We start from the raw sequence: 21,153 nt of genomic DNA, 5'->3' as shown, positions 1-21,153 counted from the left end.
GAGTATATCTCGGAAACCGTTGGTCCAATCGCTTTGAGCCCTGATACTTTTCGACAGAACTCGCCGAGAACTGTCCAGAACTCCGAACAGAACTACTCGGTACTCCCAAAAAATTTTCCGACGTGGGACTTGGAAAAAAATTTTTGATCAAAAATTTTTTGGGAGTACCGAGTAGTTCTGATCGGAGTTCTGGACGGTCCTCGACGAGTTCTGTCGAAAAGTATGAGGGCTCAAAGCGATTGGACCAACGGTTTCCGAGATATACTCTAAAAATTGTTGATCTGACAAATGTCGCGTATCTTGCACACCGTTGGTCCAATCGCTTCTTCACCTTACAGTTTTCGATAGAACTCGTCGAGTACTATAAGAAACGCTACTCAGAACTACTCGGTACTCTCAAAAAAATTTTCAAAGATTTCCACTATTTTTTTTAAACTTATTATATTTCAAAAATGTTTTTTATGTATCAAGAACTCTATTCACAAAATACTTCTGTTAAGCTGATCAGAACTGTGCGACCTTGAATTTCGTTAAAAAGTTAGCACCCCATTTTTAAAAAATTATTAAAAAATTAATTATGATTATTAAGCGCATATGTCATTAAAAATCATAGAGAACTCTTCGTATCGTCAAAAAGAAACAGGAATTATCATCAGAACTATTGTATCTAAAAATTAATTTTTCAAAAATTTTTAATTTTTTTTTATTATTCGAAAATTTTTTTTATATATCAGGAACTCTAGGCAATCGCAAATTGAAGCTATTAAGCCGCTCAGAACTATTCCACCTCGAAATTCGATAAAAAGTTAGCACCCCATTTTTTAAAAATGTAAAAAAAATGTTTATTGAGCGGAACTCTTGTTATTAACTATAGGGAACTCTTCGTCTCGTCAAAAGGAAGTGAGAACTCTAATCAGAACTCCTGAGTACTATAGTTGGGGTGCTAACTTAACATACCCATGATACTTAAAAAAAATTCGAGCTAAATTCAATAATTTATTTTCATTTTCTAGGGTTCGAGTGTATAATACTTATATAAGAAATAATATTACATATTAAACTTTATACATGCAAAGTAATCGATTCCAACTTGTTAGTTTCAAATTATACAAACGAATACCTGCAAGTTTCAAAATATGCTTACAAAGTACTTTTTATCGTACAGAATCGAATCTTTTACAAGTAGTACTCGAATTCTAATCAGGATTGTTAGCGAAAAACTGAAAAAGAATTGATTACTTTTCGAGATACTCATAGAGAATTCGAATCTATTTCGTTCGAGATTCGAATCTACTTGGAAATACTGATTTGACTTTTCGAAGTAATCATAGAGCGTTCGAGACTGCTTCAACAGATTCGAATCGACATATTTGTAAGATACTTAATCCTATCTCTAGCGCACATGCATGTAAACGAGATCGAACAAACAAAACCTAGGATTGCAATGCAAATTAATTTGACCGTGCTAATTTCAATACTCGCTGAAAATTTTACCGATTTATATACTAATCGATCATCTCTGAGAAAATGTCAGATTTGAAAAAAAAACATGAAGAAAAAACCGGAAACATACCATAGGAAAGAACAAAATTATAAGAAATATGTATTTTCGCGCTACATCATAGAATTTTTATAAACAGGAGGGACAAATTAGATAATTGCGAGTCGGAGAGAAATTTATATTTTTTTATTGTATTTAGATTATATAAAATAGATAGCGTCATAGAGACGCAAAAACTTTATAACTTAACACCCATCAATAAGAAAAAAGAGACAATAATAGCAGCGTAGAAGCTACATATTACCTTTCAATAAATCGATTTAGAAATCGAAGGAAAGAAAAAGTCAATTGATAAAACCGAAAACTGACATTAGCATTTTTATGCAATCTCGCAAATAATGTACGTATAATTACTCACGAAGTTAATTCGCGTTTTATTCATATTTTTGCCTGCAGATATTTATTTGAAAAACATAGAAAACATATATTACACTCAGAGAAAAAGCAGCGAATTTAATTGGATGCAAATACGCACTGGCGTTGCACGATAGTTGGGATACACTGATCTAATCTCTGAATATAAAAGTGAAATGCAAATATTTCGAAATGATAAAATGCCCACATACATATTTTATTAAACAGCGCAATAATAACAGCACAATTTAAATATTTATTTCGCGACTTAATATATCTTTCTATTAAACGTATCTTTTTACTTCGATTTGTACGACGACTTTAATGTGCACCAGTGCGCACTAGTGCGTCCTATTAAGCTTGCTAAGAATGTGATGGCAGCTATAAAGGTGACGACTATATAAATTCTATACACAGAATTAACGTATACACAATTGAATAAATTATTTTATAGTCATTGCGAGTGTAAAAAAAATAGTTTGTATTATTATATAAACTAATTCAGCATATAATACTCGTACACTTGTCATTTTTACAATTATTGCCAATGTTTTTTTCTACAAGTAGATAAAATGCAATTTCATAACGGCACTATAAGTTGTCCAAGTAGAAATTCATGTACATAGTTAAATTATTTTATAGTCATCGCAAGTGTAAAATAGTTGGAACAATTATATAAACTAATTCTGCGTACAAAACCTTGCATAGTTGTCACTTTTACAATTGCCGTCACTGTATTTTTTTTCCTAGACGTAGACAAAATGCAATTCCATAACGGCATCGTAATGATACTGCTACCTGCATGAAGGTGCCTCGCAGCCGACATGGCCAACGTTCGCCAACATTAACAGATATCATATATAAATACTGATAATTATTCATATATTGAACATAAGCCGGTATTCAGCAAATATGTGCAGAGTTGGCATTGGCCATGTCCGTCTGCTGGAGGCGCCTTAAGAACGTTATCGATGAATAATCGACGATCGCGCGGCGAGGCCCCGGGAGCCAAAATACAAAGGTCAGCGGAAGCTCGGGGCTTTTGCGCATTTATCGATAACGAGAAAGGGCGCTATTGACAACGGGACGGAACGACGTCATGTAGTATCGTTCTTCCGCTTTTACCTGACGACGCGCGCCATTGTTCTAACTAGCTAATAGCGAGTAGCAAGAATCTCGCGGCGGCTTCGATCGGTGAGAGAGTAGAGAGGAAAAAAGAAGACTAAAAAAAAAAAAAAAATAGAGAGAAACGACGTCCTCGCCTACGAGGGCGTCGAGGTGGAAAGTATGATTTATACGCATCGATGGAACCCACTTGCTCCGTCCCACCGTCACCGCCACTGCTGTCAGAGGAGCGTCATCGAAGCCGCAGCAACATAACCTCTTGTGAAAGAATCGCTGCCGCTGCCACCACTACTACTACTACTAGCACTACCACCTCCACCACCGCCGCCGCCGCCACCGCCGCCACCACCACAACCAGGTCGAAGCAGACGACGTACAACCCCGTCAGAAGCCTTGTCGCTCGTCACCGCCAGGTTGCGCCCGTCAACACGCGAATCGTGCGAGGGAAACTCTTTTCTCCGACAACGGAGAACTTCGAAACTTTGTGGGTCTCACTTCCAGTTCCTTTCTCGGTAACGCTCGAAACTGCGGGCTTTGCAGGCACTGCGGAAGTACATGTATACACGCACGTACGTCAGCAAGAGGGGCTCTCACTTTTTCCGTCGCGTTTCGCACGCAACCGTGAAAGCGCGACGCGAATCGATGAACATCGTCGTTGCTCTCACCCCGTTCAATCTTTTTCTTTCTTTTTCTCTCTCTCTCTCTCTTTCTCTCTCTCCTATCCGCACACTCTTTGCACTTGTTCAACTCGCCCGCTCGCACTACACGATCGTCCTTGTTCCTCCGACGGGCGCATGAATCACGAATGCAGGACGAGCGTCATTCGCGGGCCGCGACGTCAGGATGAAGGAAATTTGATTAGCGACTTGAAACGCGAATTTCGCGATTTGTCAACGGTTGAGAGACGACGTTTCGACGATCCCGAACCACACCCAAGGAAGGACGTGGTTTCGAGAGAAGGTTGGCCGGGAGGACGAGTCGCCGGGAAGTGGGAGAGACGACGCTGGCGCCGTACCAACCGACCGACCCGGCGTCAAGAGGACGCAGTCGTCGCTGCCGACGACGACAGGTTACTGCACAGACCGCTGCTGTTGCTGTCTCCTGCCGCAGCAGCCAGCAATCCAAATAAAGAAAAGCTGCCGGTTTAATCGCCGCAACACGCGTGACAAGCAGAACGTACGACGTATAGTTATTGTAAACGCTAAATACTGCCGTTTGATTACACTGCCTAAAATCCATGGCACATACAAAAACGTGAGACGTATGTTGTATAATTTACGTTTAAGCGAATCGGACAATCCATAGTAAAGAATATCAGGTTATTGCTTCAATGCTAACAATAAAAAAATTAGATTTTTTACAAGACTCTTTTAATTAATATAAGATTATGCAAAGTTATTGCTTCAAGTTCTTTATTCAGAGTTACCACAGAAAATGAATTTTAAAATTCCCGAATTTTCCAGGTGACACTATCAAGAAACAATATTTTTCATAAATAATGTCAAATATGTAAATTTTAACATTTAGAAGCAAAGCTTATAAGGAAGCTATTCTATATTAATAAAAACAACGTACATTTAAAAGTTAAAATTGACAGTATAATAAAATCTTGGACGCAAATTTAAGCCAACAAAAAATAAAAAGCAATTATAACGGAAAAGAATAAATAAATAAAAATACTGAATAAACTATAAATTTCAATTGTTACATTAAAACTGTTTTGATTACTTTAATTTTAAGTTTGAAATAAAAAATGAATATATTTAATAGAATATCTTAAAACTGCATGTGATTTTATTAAAACAAAAATTAAATTTAACATTTTAAGAAATTTAATTTCTTATTTAAACCAAGTACTAATTTCTATATTTAAAAAAAGAATTATTACATCTCTTTTAAAACAATGACTAATACATGGACTAGAGTATATAGTTTGAAATATTTACTAAGAAAATCAATATTTTATCTCTCATAAATGTTAGATATATTATTTAAAAAATTATAACAATTGTTTGGAATTGAAAAAGTACCTTTAAGGGAATTGAGTGAAGCTCCAAGTTTTAGACTTTTACATTTTTCCTTGAATTTTCTAGGTTTTCCATGACCAATTTATTAAATTTCTATGACTTTTCTCGATTTTCTCGGTTTCCCCAAGTCTGTGACAATCCTGTTTATTGTAATTGATTCGTTCACTTACATTTTATGCGTCTTTCTATTAATATAGATTAATTATAATCTCGGTTCAATTAACTCTTCAATTCTTTCTAATTCTAATGCGTTGCCTAAACAATACGCAGAGTAAGCTTAGTACAAGAAATAAAAGTAAGAAATCAGATCAATCACAGTCAAATATGAGAAGAAGAGTCGAATTGTAATCAATTTTTTAGTTTTACTTTTTACTCCGCATATTGTAGATGACACACTAGAAAAAGATGAAGAGTTAGTTGAATTGAGAGATTAAAATTAAATAGTATATGTGAACAGAGCTTTACGTTTTTCTATGGCAGTATTCGGCTTGAACCGAGGGATAAACCGCTAAAGAGGCATTGCGATGTACAGATTTGGAGCATTACTGAGCATTACTTAAGAGAATTGTGTATTATAATAAGCGGTATGAGGTTATGCATCCAGAGCATTAATGAACATTAATGAGCATTACTAGGGCATTACTAGGGCATTACTAGGGCTTTAATGGACATTAGTATAGGCATTATTGTACACATTTTTGATCAGGAGTTTATCCCTGTGTTTGGACGCTTTTAGCATTACGCTTGTTTTACGTCTAATGAACAATAAAGGTAGAATCATGATTTAAAGTGCGTAGACATCCAAACGAACACAGCTAATGGGTGCTTTTTATTTGGAGACATAAAATGACACAAGCAGTATTCTATCTTACTTGACATTCAGTGATCGAGTAACAAAAATAGAACGACACTTGCGTGTCGACTTATATTATACCAAATGCAGAAAGCATTCTATAATGTGCTCTGGCTTAAAACCATAAGGTTTGTTCGCGTCGCATGCTTTAACATGCTCCAACATGCTCTTTTCCCTACTCATTCCAACGACCATGCTTCAAATGTTGAAGTATGCAAACGAGTCTATGATCATACTACAGATTGCTAGTTGACGGTTCTATTTTAACCAATTATATTGCAGCTACTTCGTATTCGTGATTGGTTAAAATAGAATGTCAACTGGTAATCTGTAGTGTGGTTATATGACTTAAAGAGGAGTTATTTCATTACAAGTTGTCGATTTACGGTTTGTTTCAGCCAGTTCTGTTTCAGCCAGTCACGATGCAGTGAATCCGGACTGACTGCATCGTGATATAATCTTCATATATTTTTTCATAATTTCTTTAGACGTTATAACTCACTGTGAATATTTACTACGTTATCATAAAAGCTGCATTTTATTGCAAGTAACTAATACTTAAACAAGTGTTTATTCATTATACGAGAAGTATATTAATTTTATGCATGCTGTTGATTAGGGATGTAAAGACAATAGAAGCTCAGAGCAGAAACGCAGATTAGCCTTGAATCGAAATTGATCAATCATCATATCAAGAGGTAAAACTAGTCAAATCGATATTATCATTTGAAATAGCCTATTATATCGTGGTTGACGAAAAATGGACTCAAGTCTTTGAATGATAAAAAGATTATTTTTACAACGAAAAAAAAAATAAAACACAATTGATTTCTTAATTTAAAAAAAAAAAAACCTTTATAATAATTTTAATACAAATTTCTCGGCAATTTAAAAAATTATCCATAAAATTTCATTCAAATAAAATTGTAAAAATTTCCAAGTAAAGCAATATTGAGAAAAATCTGTTAATATAATAATAAAGCTTAAGTAATAGCCATTAAAGCTTGATAAAATAATTTTAAATGTTCAATTAATAAAAATCAACTAAATGCTAATTTTATTTTTCTTTCTAATTATTGATATACTGATTCATTCTAATGGGTATGTTATTTAAGTTAGCACCCCAACTATAGTACTCAGGAGTTGTGATTAGAGTTCCCACTTCCTTTTGACGAGACGAAGAGTTCCCTATAGTTAATAACAAGAGTTCCGCTCAATAAACATTTCTTTTACATTTTTTAAAAATGGGGTGCTAACTTTTTATCGAATTTCGAGGTAGAATAGTTCTGAGCGGCTTAATAGCTTCAATTTGCGATTGCCTAGAGTTCCTGATATGTAAAAAAAATTTTCGAATAAAAAAAAAATTAAAAATTTTTGAAAAATTAATTTTTAGATACAATAGTTCTGCTGATAATTTCTGCTTCTTTTTGACGATACGAAGAGTTCTCTATGATTTTTAATGACATATGCGCTTAATAATCATTTTTTAATAATTTTTTAAAAATGGGGTGCTAACTTTTTAACGAAATTTAAAGTCGCATAGTTCTGATCAGCTTAACAGAAGTATTTTGTGAATACCTAGAGTTCTTGATACATAAAAAACATTTTTGAAGAATAATAAAGTTTAAAAAAAATAGTAGAAATCTTTGAAAATTTTTTTGAGAGTACCGAGTAGTTCTGAGTTGCGTTTCTTATAGTACTCGACGAGTTCTATCGAAAACTGTAAGGTGAAAAAGCGATTGGATCAACGGTTTGCAAGATACAGCGACATTTATCAGAAGATCAACAATTTTTAGAGTATATCTCGGAAACCGTTGGTCCAATCGCTTTGAGCCCTGATACTTTTCGACAGAACTCGTCGAGGACCGTCCAGAACTCCGATCAGAACTACTCGATACTCCCAAAAAATTTTTGATCATAAATTTTTTTCCAAGTCCCACGTCGAAAAATTTTTTGGTAGTACCGAGTAGTTCTGTTCGGAGTTCTGGACAGTTCTCGGCGAATTCTGTCGAAAAGTATCAGGGCTTAAAGCGATTGGGCCAACGGTTTCTGAGATATACTTATTTAAAAATTATATGTTCTTACAAATTTAACAAATGTCGCTATATCTTACAAACCGTTGGTCCAATCGCTTTTTCACCTGACAGTTTTCGATAGAACTCGTCGAGAACTATAGGAAACGCTACTCAGAACTACTCGGTACTCTCAAAAAATTTTCCGACGTGGGACTTAAAAAAAAATTTGAAGTCAAAATTTTTTGGAAGTACCGAGTAGTTCTGATCGGATTTCTGGACAGTTCTCGGCGAGTTCCGTCGAAAAATATCAGGGCTCAAAGCGATTTGACCACCGGTTTCCGAGATATACTCACTTTAAAAATTGTTGATCTTCTGACAAATGTCACTATATCTTGCAAACCGTTGGTCCAATCGCTTTTCCACCTTACAGTTTTCGATAGAACTCGTCGAGAACTATACGAAACGCTATTCAGAACTACTCGGTACTCTCAAAAAATTTTTTAAAGATTTCCACTATTTTTTTTAAACTTTATTATATTTCAAAAATATTTTTTATGTATCAAGAACTCTGGGTATTCACAAAATAGTTCTGTTAAGCTGATCAGAACTATGCGACCTTGAATTTCGTTAAAAAGTTAGTACCCCATTTTTAAAAAATTATTAAAAAATGATTATTAAGCGCATATGTCATTAAAAATCGTAGAGAACTCTTCATATCGTCAAAAAGAAGCATAAATTATCATCAGAACTATTGTATCTAAAAATTAATTTTTCAAAAATTTTTAATTTTTTTTTATTATTCGAAAATTTGTTTTACATATCAGGAACTCTAGGCAATCGCAAATTGAAGCTATTAAGCCGCTCAGAACTATTCCACCTCGAAATTCGATAAAAAGTTAGCACCCCATTTTTTAAAAATGTAAAAAAAATGTTTATTGAGCGGAACTCTTGTTATTAACTACAGGGAACTCTTCGTCTCGTCAAAAGGAAGTGGGAACTCTAATCAGAACTTCTGAGTACTATAGTTGGGGTGCTAACTTAACATACCTCATTCTAATTATTATTACCAATGATTCATTACTGATACTATAATATGTTTGGTGACATATGTACTAAATATTGCATATGCTAAACAAAATACACTTATGGTATTGTTAGTAGGTATTACAGACATTTTTCAATGAACGTATATTCCTCATTTTACTATTGTGCGACTCGACTCGATTAAATAACAGTCTCCTTTTTTATCAAATTCCAAGATTATATCCGCTTGAGAGAATTGGAATCTGCTCTCTTGACATCTCCGACAGAAACACAGTATTGATCGCAACATCAAAACACTGCGAAAGATATCTGATTGAAAATGAACGAATCAGAAAATTGTAATTATATCAATCAGAATTCCGGTATTAATAGATTTAGATCTTAACCAGAATTAATACATTAAAAAATATTTAATTAGATCCATTTTCAACAAGAATTCCAATTAATCCAACCCGACACTTTTCTCAGTGACTCCCAATCGCGTGTGTCATGAATTTTATCGGTAGCCATTCTCCAGACTAAATTTACGTGATAAACACTCGAGCCCCGACGGAAGAACTCGTCCATTATCAAATCTTCCCTAGGTCGTCTCCCTTCGATGGACTCCCGGATGCGCGAATGGGAGCAACAGTTGAGCCGCGCGGGTCAACGTCCAATACAACGCGCTCTCGCTCTTTCGCTCTTCGGCCTCCCCGATCGTACACAACCGCGGGGCTGCTGCCAAGTACATCGAATACGTCGTCGTGCCTTTTGGCAAACGATTCTTTGGGGCACCGAAGTAAAAGGGGAGCTAGCCAGTAACCGTGCGCGTATAGCGACAGTTGGTCGACAGACCGACACGTCTATCGACGTCGCACCTGCCGTTCTATGCTTCTCGTTACTTGGCTAATCGCTTTATGACTTATCATCCTCATGCTCGGTAAGCTGACATTGTCGAACCTTTGTGCCGTAATTTTCTACCTGGCGCGAGTCACGATCTGATTTACGGTCGCCCGACTTCCGTGATCGCTCGATTGAGCTTCACTTCTGGACTTCACATCCCGTTTTCATTTGATCAAAGTATCGTATTCGTCTTATCGGAAAGTAATTAACAACGGAAATTAATAATAACTTGCGCACCCTTCTCTCAAATTAAATTTTTCAGTTAATAAGTGTTACAGTTCGGTGGTTTATACTCACATTAGTCCGTAGAAAGCTAATGTCTCTCACTTTGGCACAGAATCATCGACTTAAAATATACCGTGACGCAAGTGCATCGATCGAACGATCAAGAACTGCAACTGGTTTACTTTTTTGAGTATGGTTTTTTTTTTTAAAGTAATATTCGTTTCATAATTGTTTCGTCGAAGTAAGATGACAAATGTGATACACCGTTTGAGTTATCGAATCGTAAGTGGCGAAGATGTGGCACACCTCTCGAGACGAGGCGAAGAGAGAGGCAGGTGAATGACGTCAAGAGGCTGGCAGTGACGTCAGAAAGTAACCTGGAGTAGCAGGCCGCGTGGCGTTGCTAGTCGCCCGCTAATTTCTAGATGCCGAGGGAGACACGGATACGTCCTCGTTTCTATATTAGGACGTAATGCAATAACCAACGAGACATTCTTTTTTTTTTTTTTAACGTGTCACCGCGTGGGAGTTGCGCAAGAAAAGGTGGACGATAAAATACATTTGATTTTATTATTAAAAATATCGCTCGATCGAAGATAAATGCGCGTCTAAATGCGCATGTGACTCTCGATTGGTCGCATGCGAGGCAACTGGACCGTATAAATTACATTCAATACACGGCCTAGTGTACAATATTGATCGTGGCAGCATCAACATCAATGAACGGCATTTATACCGCGAACGTGATTCTGTGCTAGAAAATGAAATCGCCGGTGCTACTTTTATGAATGAAAATAGTGTCGCGAGAAGAAAGTCCGATCCCGACGACTTTCGCGACACGAACAGATCCTCACTGAGAAAGCTCGTGAATCGAGTTTACCGAAATCTGGCAAGAAACTAAATCCAACGATAATCGTATCCTGACGGTTTTATCGCGACCGAATACACGCTGCAGAGAACTTGCAGCGTTAAACCCTGTCCTAGTTTAATGTAGTCGTATGACGTCATTAGGCGTGCCAAGAAGAATCGTTTAACCGCATAAAAGCGCATCTGTGGGATTTTTCTCGAAGTGTCAGCAATGTCCCAGTTTTGTTCATAGTTTAAGATAATTGTAACGTAATAACTACCATATAAAAGTTCGGGATAACGACAATATTTCGTTCGCGATATTAAATTTCGTAGAAAGACGTTAACAATTTACGCAATATTCAAATTAAACTTTGTAAGAAGAAAATTTATCGAGAAACCAATTGTTAAGCTAATATTCATTTGTCGTACGACAAATTTTTGGTATATGTTGATTGGCTATAAGATACAATTTATCTTTCACTCGAAAACTTCTCTATTCTGTAATTAATCATCATACTTGAGAAATATGTTATACGACAATAAAATATAAATACACATCAGCCTTAACCTTGAAATGATATGCTAACGTGAACGATTTTTCACGCAAGTGCTAATTCAAATTTAGTACAGTTTTTGTCATTAAAATTTTGATAGCTTGAAACAACATTTAAGATTGTTTAACATTAAAAAGTCAATTTTCTTTTACATTAAAACAGAGTTTTACGTTTTTCAACTTATAAAATAGAATAAAAAGTGTAAAAATATTTCTAATTATGTGGATAAATTTTCACCAGGAGCAGTGTTAATAACAATTTCACTCAGAATGGTGTAAGAAAAATAGGAGTAGCATTCCAGGATTAAATTAACAAACTGTTTCTGTTTTTTTTTTGCACCGCTTACTTTCCACGTTCGAGTAACTGTCCTTACAAAATGAACCGATATCTCGACGATAGCTGGTATAGCGAAGAATAGAGGGGTATGATAAAACAGGACGTAAGCCCGTGAGAGAGAAGAGGAGGACGGACGACGGAGTGACTAAAGGGGAGTTTAACTACGAGACACATCATCCAGCTCGAATACGTTGACCCTTTCGCCATTCGATAAGTAGTGCGACCTACTAACCGTCCTGTAAGCCGCGATCACTATTAAGAGGTCCGGGTGTTTTCTATCAGAGAGAAACATCTACACAAAGCTCACCGTCGTCACTGCTGTTTCGGCGCGTGTGACGTTATCCGCGATAAAATGATATACGGAACCGCACGCGAGTGAAGTAACAACAAACAACGGCCCTGGATAGGTCTTGGCCTCCTACGCAAACATCCCGCAACCAAGAACAATGTTCAATTTGTAGTACAAAGTGAAAGGGATAGCGGTAGGCGCCTCCGTTAAACACACATTCAATGCTACCGGACTTAATCCAATTCGCTGAAATAAATTTTGCAAAACGTCTCGGAAATACGACTCGAGATCAAAGACTCACGAGAAGAACAATTTTGCTCAAGTATTTATAAAATTTTAAGTACAGATTTAAAAATAATTTTACTAGACTATAGTTGTCACAGAAAATGAATTTTTTAATTCCCTCACTTCCATATTTTCCAGATAGAAATGGGGAAATTTTCCACAAGTATGAAAAATATCAATTTTTACATTTAAAATCAAGGATTGTAGGAAAGCTAGCCTATATTATTAAAAATAATGCAAAAAAACTTAGTAGTATAATAAAATTTTGGGTGCAAATTCAAGCCAACAAAAATCAATTAATAAATATTGGAAAAAAGGTGTACGTGAAACTGGCGTATCATTTTGTGGAAATTCATTAAATATTGAGAGTTCTCAATGTATTTTCGGTTCTATATTTTTAGATGGATAAAACTAATAGTTCTGCCCTTTAAAATGGAATAAAGCGAAAAAACAAATTGAGACGCCTGGTTCACGCAGCGTCTCACTTTGTTCTACACAAGTTTTAACCACAGTAGGATTTAAAAAAACAAATAGTTCTCCATGAGTTTCAGGAAGAGTTATGGCGATAAACAATGTTATTTTCAATTTTTAATAATATTTTCCCCCAAAAATTCACTTTTCAGCAGCAAATATGAGACGCTAGCCAATTTTCGATAGTTCTAAGAGTTCTATGGTAATTTTTGTGTAATTCTGAATGAATCCTAACGTCTTCCGATGATCAAAATTATTTGCTAATTTTTTAAACAATTTTTATCACCTGAGAAAGGCGCTTTTGCCTCAGGCGTTTGAAAAAAGCTCTCAGTTTGTTTTTTCGCTTTTTTTCCGCTTAAGGGACGGAACTATTAGTTTATCCATCTAGAGTTACAGAATTATTGAAAATACACTCAGAATTCTCAATAATTAATAAGTTTCTACAAAATGATACGCAAGCTTCACATACGAACACTGAAGTTATAAACGAACAAGAGCTATCAAATAAAAATACGGAATAAAATATAAATTTTAATTATTTCATTAAAATCGTGTAAAGTACGCAAGTTTCGAATGTATTTGACTATAAACGTCGGATATAATATTTTAAAAAATATAATACAATCCGAAGTTGAATCATGGATGCTTCTAAATAATTGCGTGTGTGAATTTATATATTACGTATGCAATTGTTCGATTGCGCGCCGAAATTTTTTTTTCAGACTTGAAATATGCAACACTAACAAACTACCGCAGTAATATCACGAGTTAAATTGACTAACAACACTCGCACGGTATGCCAGAGATCCGGGTTCGACTTTTGGCCGAGGTAATATTTTTCGCAATTTTTGCAATGTAAAATTAATTATTTACAGTTTTTAATAGATTACAAGAATTAGTTTTTAAATATCGAGAGTTCGTAAGGAAATTACACTTGGCTTTGTTTGACAAGAATTAGTCTTATAATAATAATAACAGGTTATAAGAATAGAGGTCCAATAAAAATTGATACTGTTTATAATACAATTGTTTGAAACAGGAGCAGTTCAAGGGAATTCTGAGCAAATTTTAAAATACTGGACCTTTTTATATTTTCCCTTGACTTTTCCCGGTTTCCCAGGTCTGTGGCAAACGTGAAATAATTATATGGAACGCTCAAATTCCTATGGAAATTTCAAGCATGACGATCAATGTTGCAAAAACTTTTGACATTCTAGCAGTGACATTCAGCTTGAACATTCTACATAATTTTGGTGATCCAATTATTTCTAAATATATATGTAACTAAACTTTGTAGTACTTCAGCAAAATCGTCCTTCCTGTTCTATATTCAAAACTGATGATAAATTCGAATATTCACTATAATGGATTAGTGCACATTATATTATATATATAAGCTGATTTATACAAAAGTATCTAAATACAGTGGCAAAACATAATTAACTTCGACAATAAAATAATTCATGTACATTCTATTAAATAATAATATTATATTGTCAAATAAAGTCTATTAAATAAATTAATATCATTATAGAGTGGTTAATTATTTATTTATATGCTGTGAATATTTAACTTGCTAATTTTATGTATAGCATACGGGACAAACAATTTTACTGAAATCTAAAATTTTACTGGATATTAATCTAAAAATAATTTTGGATCATTAAACCAATTATGTATGCTAGAAACTAAAAAAATGACGAGTAAAAATGTAACAAAAAATTTTTATGGTTATAATAATTACAATCATAGTCATGTTTGGATGCTCCAACTGGAAGATCCAACTACATACATTTGTTGCTAAAAATATACATATCGTTGTTACTACTAATATTATGATAGTAATATGTAATTAGAATTACAAATATTTTTTTCTCAATATAACCAGCTTGACTTTCCAATGAAATTATTTTCAGATTTATATTCAATAAAATTTTATATCTTTCAACAAAAACGTTCTTTCTGTGCAACTTTTAGTATATGCATTAATCTAGTGTAATGCAAGAGACCGAATTCATAATAAAAAAATCGATTCACGTCAAGATAGAGTTTGCAGAATAATTCAGGACTTGCTATAAATAGCACTAAAGAAATACAGTTGAATGATACGAGATGCGTTGTTATAATATACTAATGGAAACAACCGCATCTCTCTCGTCTCTTATCAAGAGAGCATTTCACGTGCCAATGAAGTCTCGTAGGAATGGAGGAAACATGAACGATTTATCGCGACATGCAACTGATTCTTGGCCCAACTCAATCGGGAATGCCGATAACCATAGATATCATCGCCGACGCTACTCTCAAGTAGGACACTGTCAATTGAACTCAAGACATTACTTGTCTTTAGCTTGCGCGACGACGGCTTTATATTCCGAAGCAATTAAAGCCGATTAAGACAGCTGCGGCCGGCAATTGGTCGGCCAATTCCAAGATGGAATGTGACGCGTCGCAAGAAATTTCTTTCCCTCCCGTTGTGTCTCACCAAGATCACAGAACGTCGCATGACGTATCCCCTCGTCTGATGCATCAAACTGAAGTGCCAGCGAGCGATCTCAATGTGATACCTGTAGCGCGCAGCACAGCAGTCGCCTGTTGTTTATCGTCTATCTTTCCCCATTCTCGACCTATTGCGATCATTAACCCGCGACCTGTCGTTTAAGGTTTATTATCCAAGAAATGCCAAAGATCATTCTCATAAGAACCGTGGATCACGTGCTTACGCGTGTCCTCGCTGTTGGTCATCATTTTTCCTGACTCGAACAATTGTAAGTACCATGAGACAGCTAAAAATCCGTATAACAAAAACTATGATGATAACTACGGTAAAATAAAAGAGAAAGAAAGTTCTGTCTGAAACGGTCAAGCTGATTATTGCATGATATAAAATGGTTTCCAGGAAATCCAGTGAATGACGTCAAAATGTCCGTGCTTCTAAAACGGCAACAAAACAATTTTGTGATACGTGAAGATTTACTAAAAACACCGAACAATGGAAAAACATGAAATTTATATAAATATGGTTCACGTAAACTATTTCCTGAGCTGAATATTTTTTACGGTATAAGGTCGCTCGTGTCGCTAAAAAATATCTACTGATATGATAAATATAAATCCAGCAAATATACATTTGACGTTAACAGAATTCGAACATAATCGCCACTTGTTACATAAGAAAATTCAATTCTTTCCGTTGCATCACGCTTCTGAGAATATCTCGCAAAAGATTCAGTATAGAAACTACCAGTTAAGAATTAATCTTAGCAAGAAACACCCAATCAGTTACGTTGTTATTCAACCATTTTTTATCACTCCTATTTACGATTTCTATAAACATGATCGTGACATTTTAACTTATAAATTTAGTAGCTCTATTTTTAACAGATGAGTAATGTGATTACTATTATACACATCGTTGAGTTCAATCTCTAAATAAAATAACGAAATGTCATAAATAATTTAAAAATTAATAATTGTTTTCTTAATTATTATATCGAGCGCAGTCCTACCGGTCGAGATTAAAATGGAAATTGTTACTAAATATATTTTGTTTAGCATATCGATATACAATACTTAGTAAATATTATCAAACATAATAATAATCTCTATTATAAATCTGAATCAGTGAAGTTTAACTAAAAAAAGAAAGAAAGTTTGAGCATTATATAATTAAAATACTGACATTTGCACCTTAATTTCAATCATTTAATATTATATTTATTGAATTTATGCACTAAAAGATCACATAAAGGTCCGCTAGGGTCTCACATTTCATTCATTGATTACCAGTGGTATATTTGGCACTGATATCAAGAATTATCCACTGATTCAGATTTAGAGAGATATAATAATTAACCTAAAATACTAACATTTAGTAATAATTAGAAAAGTAAAATTAGCCATTTGGTTATGTTAAGATGTTAACCAATTACATGATTAAAATTATTCTGTCAAAACTTTGACAACTATTATCTATTATGGTTTAATTGTTATTATCAGACTTCTTTTTCAGTACGTAAAGTTTAGTCGACAATAGACACATTTTCCTCTTGGTTTTCCATGGAAAACAATGGACACTTGTTTGCCTTCACGTTTCTTACATCAAATGAAAATCCAACTCACCAGTTACACCGAGGAGAGACGAACTTTATTTTCACGGAAGCATCATATATTATGCAAAGCAACTCGTATTACGCGCATTGTATGCCGCGAGATAACCCGAGTCGTCGTCAAACAAACGTCATAAGCATCGCTCGTCGAGGAAAAACCGGTGTGCTCGGAACGACTCCGAAGCGACGTGACACGCAACATTCCTGAAGATGAGAGCGTTGAAAGCTACGGTCGCGTAATTTCAAGGCTCGTCAGCGTGATGCACCTTCTTGGCGAATACATTACTTACAGTCAGTGCAAAAGGTATTCGTACAGAGAAAATATAAAAAAAACTTATTTTTAAAAAGTGAATATTATCTAGCGAGAAATGAGTCATCGAATTGATGTCGAATCGATATCGATCCGATGATTTCGACACCAATTCAATGTCAAGTCAACGTCTAATTATTAAACGCTCCTTTTTTTGCTGGATAATTTATTCATGAAGAATAAAATAGACTGTATATTTCTCAAAATTGTAACAATACCAAGAGATGTATATTAATTATAGAAAAAAATATCATTCTAAAATAAGCGACAGTTCAAAATTTTATTGTTTAGACGCTCAAAAAGTGGAAATTTAGCTTATAAAGTCAAGAAATACGCAAAACTCGTTTGTCTATGTTAGAACAGAATGTTCATTGTATAAAATTGTTAGTTAACGTTTATTTCTTTTTTTCTACAAATACGGTTTTTTTTTCTAAAAACATTTCACGAACACTTTTTGCACTCATTGTAATATATATTTTTTTTATGACAAAATATTCAATATAAAAAAACTCAGAACAATATCGCATGATCATTTTAGAAACCTTGTAATAATGCATGAATTACAACTTGAAATAGATTTGCTCAATTCTGTAAATAATATTACATAAAGAAAATACTGTTATTAACTTGATTGAATTAATTTAGTTGGACTGAATGTAAGTACTTATCAAATAATAAGGTTAAAATTGATAAATACAAAAAAATAGTTTGTTCGTATTTATTAATTTTAAATCAAATATATTTGACTTAAATACATAAGTTGAGAAAAAATGTTAACTTGACTAAAATTAGTATAATTGTAGAATATATTATACATATATACATATACTTATCAAGTATGGTATAAACGATAAACAAAAACAAAATAGTTTATCTTTACTAGTATCTTTATCAATTTGGATGAAAAATGTATGTATTTAAATAAAAAATAATACAAAATATGACTTATGTTACATGCATTCAAAAAAGATTGACTAAATTAGTATAGTTGCAGGATGTATGTACTCATCAAATATAATAGTAAACAAATAAAAAGAGAGAGAGAAACTTATTAATATCGTTGACAAATGCGTGTATTTAAACTCAAATTTAATATGGATGACTTAAATATATAGTGTGCAATAAAAAAGAAATTTACATTGGCTAATATGGAGTTAGCACGGAAATTTATAAATAATAGTTTATTATGACATAATATACGTATAATTACATAGAGGTTTGTACGTTTCGGCTATTATATATCCATTATTTACAAATTATATTAAACATATGCATTAAAAAAAATTATTAACTTAATTAAATTAGTGTGGTTAACCTTTATTTCTTTCATTGGAAAAGGTATGTATTTAATATGTTGTATTTTCTACAACTACAGTAATTTAATCGAGTCAGTAACTTTTTTGAATGTATGTATTTAGGTAAAATATTATATGTTATGTTTAATTCAAATATTATAACGTACGTTCTTCATTAAAATTAATAAAGATGAACTATTTTGTTCTGCAATTGTAGTAATTTTAGTCAAGTTAACAGCTTTTTTTGAATGTGTATTATATGTACATTATGTATGTAAGAAATAGAGACGAACCGAGCTGACAACACATTTTTCTCTCATTATAAATTTTTGACACTAGTTGAAGGATCCGTCACATCTGGGTGGGAAAAATGCCAACAAATTCGCACGAAAATATAAACTAACAAAATGACTCCGTTGACGTTTCGTGAACGCTCTCTCTCTCTCTCTCTCTCTGAAATATCCAACAACGAGGAAATTCTCCTCGCGCAGGAAGAGTCTCGTTATCGCCGGACTCTGACTCACTGTGGTTCGGAACGCTCTTTTTAAGCCTTCAGAACACATACACGTACATCGCGCGAATCTTCCCGGCAATCTCGATTGGAGAAGTCCACTCCAATCAATGATCCCATCGATAATGCATCCAGACCCACGTAATCTCGACGCCCATTCTATTTCGGAACATGTTTCGCCGACGTCGCGCTACAGACAGAGATGAAATCGAAGGAGGCATTTTATGGGCGAGAGAGTCGTGCAGGACACGGGAAAAAGACGACGGGTCTCTCTCTCTCTCTCTCTCTCTCTCTCGCGAGCGCGAACGGGCGCGTCGTCGTCTCGAGACGCGAGGAATTTCCGGAATCAATCCGCTCTCGTGGCCGGGCTCGCCGTCGGTGCCGTCGCCCGGACAACCGGCGGAGCGGCGCGCGATCGAAATAACGGCGAGGCAGCCTGCGAGATTTTGACAGAGAGCGTAGGCCTAGGCGGCCGCCATGATGGCTCTCGGCGGTTATCGAGTCGCGCGGAAGGGCCGGCCGGAGAGGAACGGCGCATCCGGAAGTCGCGGAGGAGCCTGGAACGCGTAATTATGGTGTTACGTACCTGGTGCTCCCTGACGGAGCCTGCGATCGTCGGAATTCCCGGCTTACGACGCTTCGGCCTCTCCGCTCTCTGTCCCTCTCTCTCTCTCTCTCTCTCCTCTCTCTCTCTTTCCCCTTTCGCACTCTCGCTCCCTCTGCTCTTCCTCGTCGTCCTCGACTCTCACATCGATGACTACGCACTTTCCTCGTCACACCTCTTCGCCTCGAGTATCGATGTACTCGAATTTACCTCCTCGGAAGGAAAACACTACCACCGCACCCGTCGCTCTCTTTAAGGTTAACCGACGTCGCGACGACGGGTACACCGCGATGATGACGACGACGACGATGGTGAGAACGACGACGACGAGAGCGACGGCTAACCGCGACCGCTACGCGTTATCACGATGGCGTGGCGCCAAAGCGGAGTACGCGATTACGGGGACTAGAACGTCTCGAGCAGCCGACGACGGTCGGACGTCGGCGATTGTTTTCATTCGACGACGACACACGGAACCTCTCAACTCGAACGAGACAAGTGGAGCTGCTGCTGCTGCTGCTGCTGCTCCTCCTTCACGGCTCTGACGGGCGGCAGGCAGGGCGGGGCTCCGTGCTTCGACTCTCGTGAACCCCGTGCGGCAGCGAGCCGCACCGCCGGCAGCCGAGGATCCCCGAGCGCGGCCGGAGTCGCCCGATACCGGCCGGCTCCGCCAGTTTTCAAACGAATCCGTCGCGCAGCTATGTTCAAGTCGTTGTTGAGTGCCCATTGAGTTTGTTCGCGTTCGCGTCCTAGTCAATGAAATTTCGTATGAATTACGCGAGGACCATGATTGAGGAGACGATCCGTCCGCAGAACCCTGCTCCACATCGACACGACGCAACAAACGAAAGACCGGCGGAGATCCATCCGCGTTTGGCAGATCGAAAGGTAAGCGCCGGCAATAGGCGACATCTTACGATTAGCGTTCATTTCTATCGATGCAGATATCGAAGGCCGGAGCACAGATCTTTGCATAATACATAAAGCATAAAAAATCAATTAATTAGTCCTTTATTTCATGAAAAGACAAGAAATATGAAGGACCTTGATTGGTTCGTTTTTTATTATGCGTTATTCAAGACTTTGTACTCCCGCCTTATCTTTAATCTCGATTTATTCTTTAGGATTTATCTTCTTCTAATGTCCAGAACTAGAAAAAAAATAAAGTTTAAGTTGTAATTTATAGAAACGGGTATTGTGGAACTTTTATGTACCCAACACAACTTCACCGCTTTTATATCGATGTTATAGTTTTTAACATGGTTGTATCGTATATTTCGGGATTACGTCAACGTATAAAAAATTTACGTCATAACGTAAACAATGAAAAAGTAAACTTATAAGTGTAAGCTTATAAATTCGTTTTCATGTAGAGAGATAATACAAACAATGTAAAGCATATAAATTTTTATAAATTGAGTAACATAATATAGAAAGAAAAAAATTAACTAAGA

General features: G+C 35.7%; 1 protein-coding gene across 1 annotated transcript in view; it reads right to left on the bottom strand.

Moving 5' to 3' along the window:
• Window positions 1–20,189, bottom strand: part of Gbeta13F (guanine nucleotide-binding protein subunit beta-1) — a 31,003-nt gene extending 10,814 nt beyond the window's left edge. Inside the window, exon 1 of the mRNA XM_018551847.1 lies at window positions 19,682–20,189. The gene's annotated coding sequence lies outside the window, so the exon portion shown is untranslated. The remainder of the gene's footprint in view (window positions 1–19,681) is intronic.
• Between the last annotated feature and the right edge of the window lie 964 nt (window positions 20,190–21,153).

Source organism: Cyphomyrmex costatus, unplaced genomic scaffold, assembly GCF_001594065.2.
Source record: "Cyphomyrmex costatus isolate MS0001 unplaced genomic scaffold, Ccosl1.0 scaffold147, whole genome shotgun sequence".
NCBI lineage: Eukaryota > Metazoa > Arthropoda > Insecta > Hymenoptera > Formicidae > Cyphomyrmex > Cyphomyrmex costatus.
This window is presented reverse-complemented; position numbering and strand designations above follow the sequence as displayed.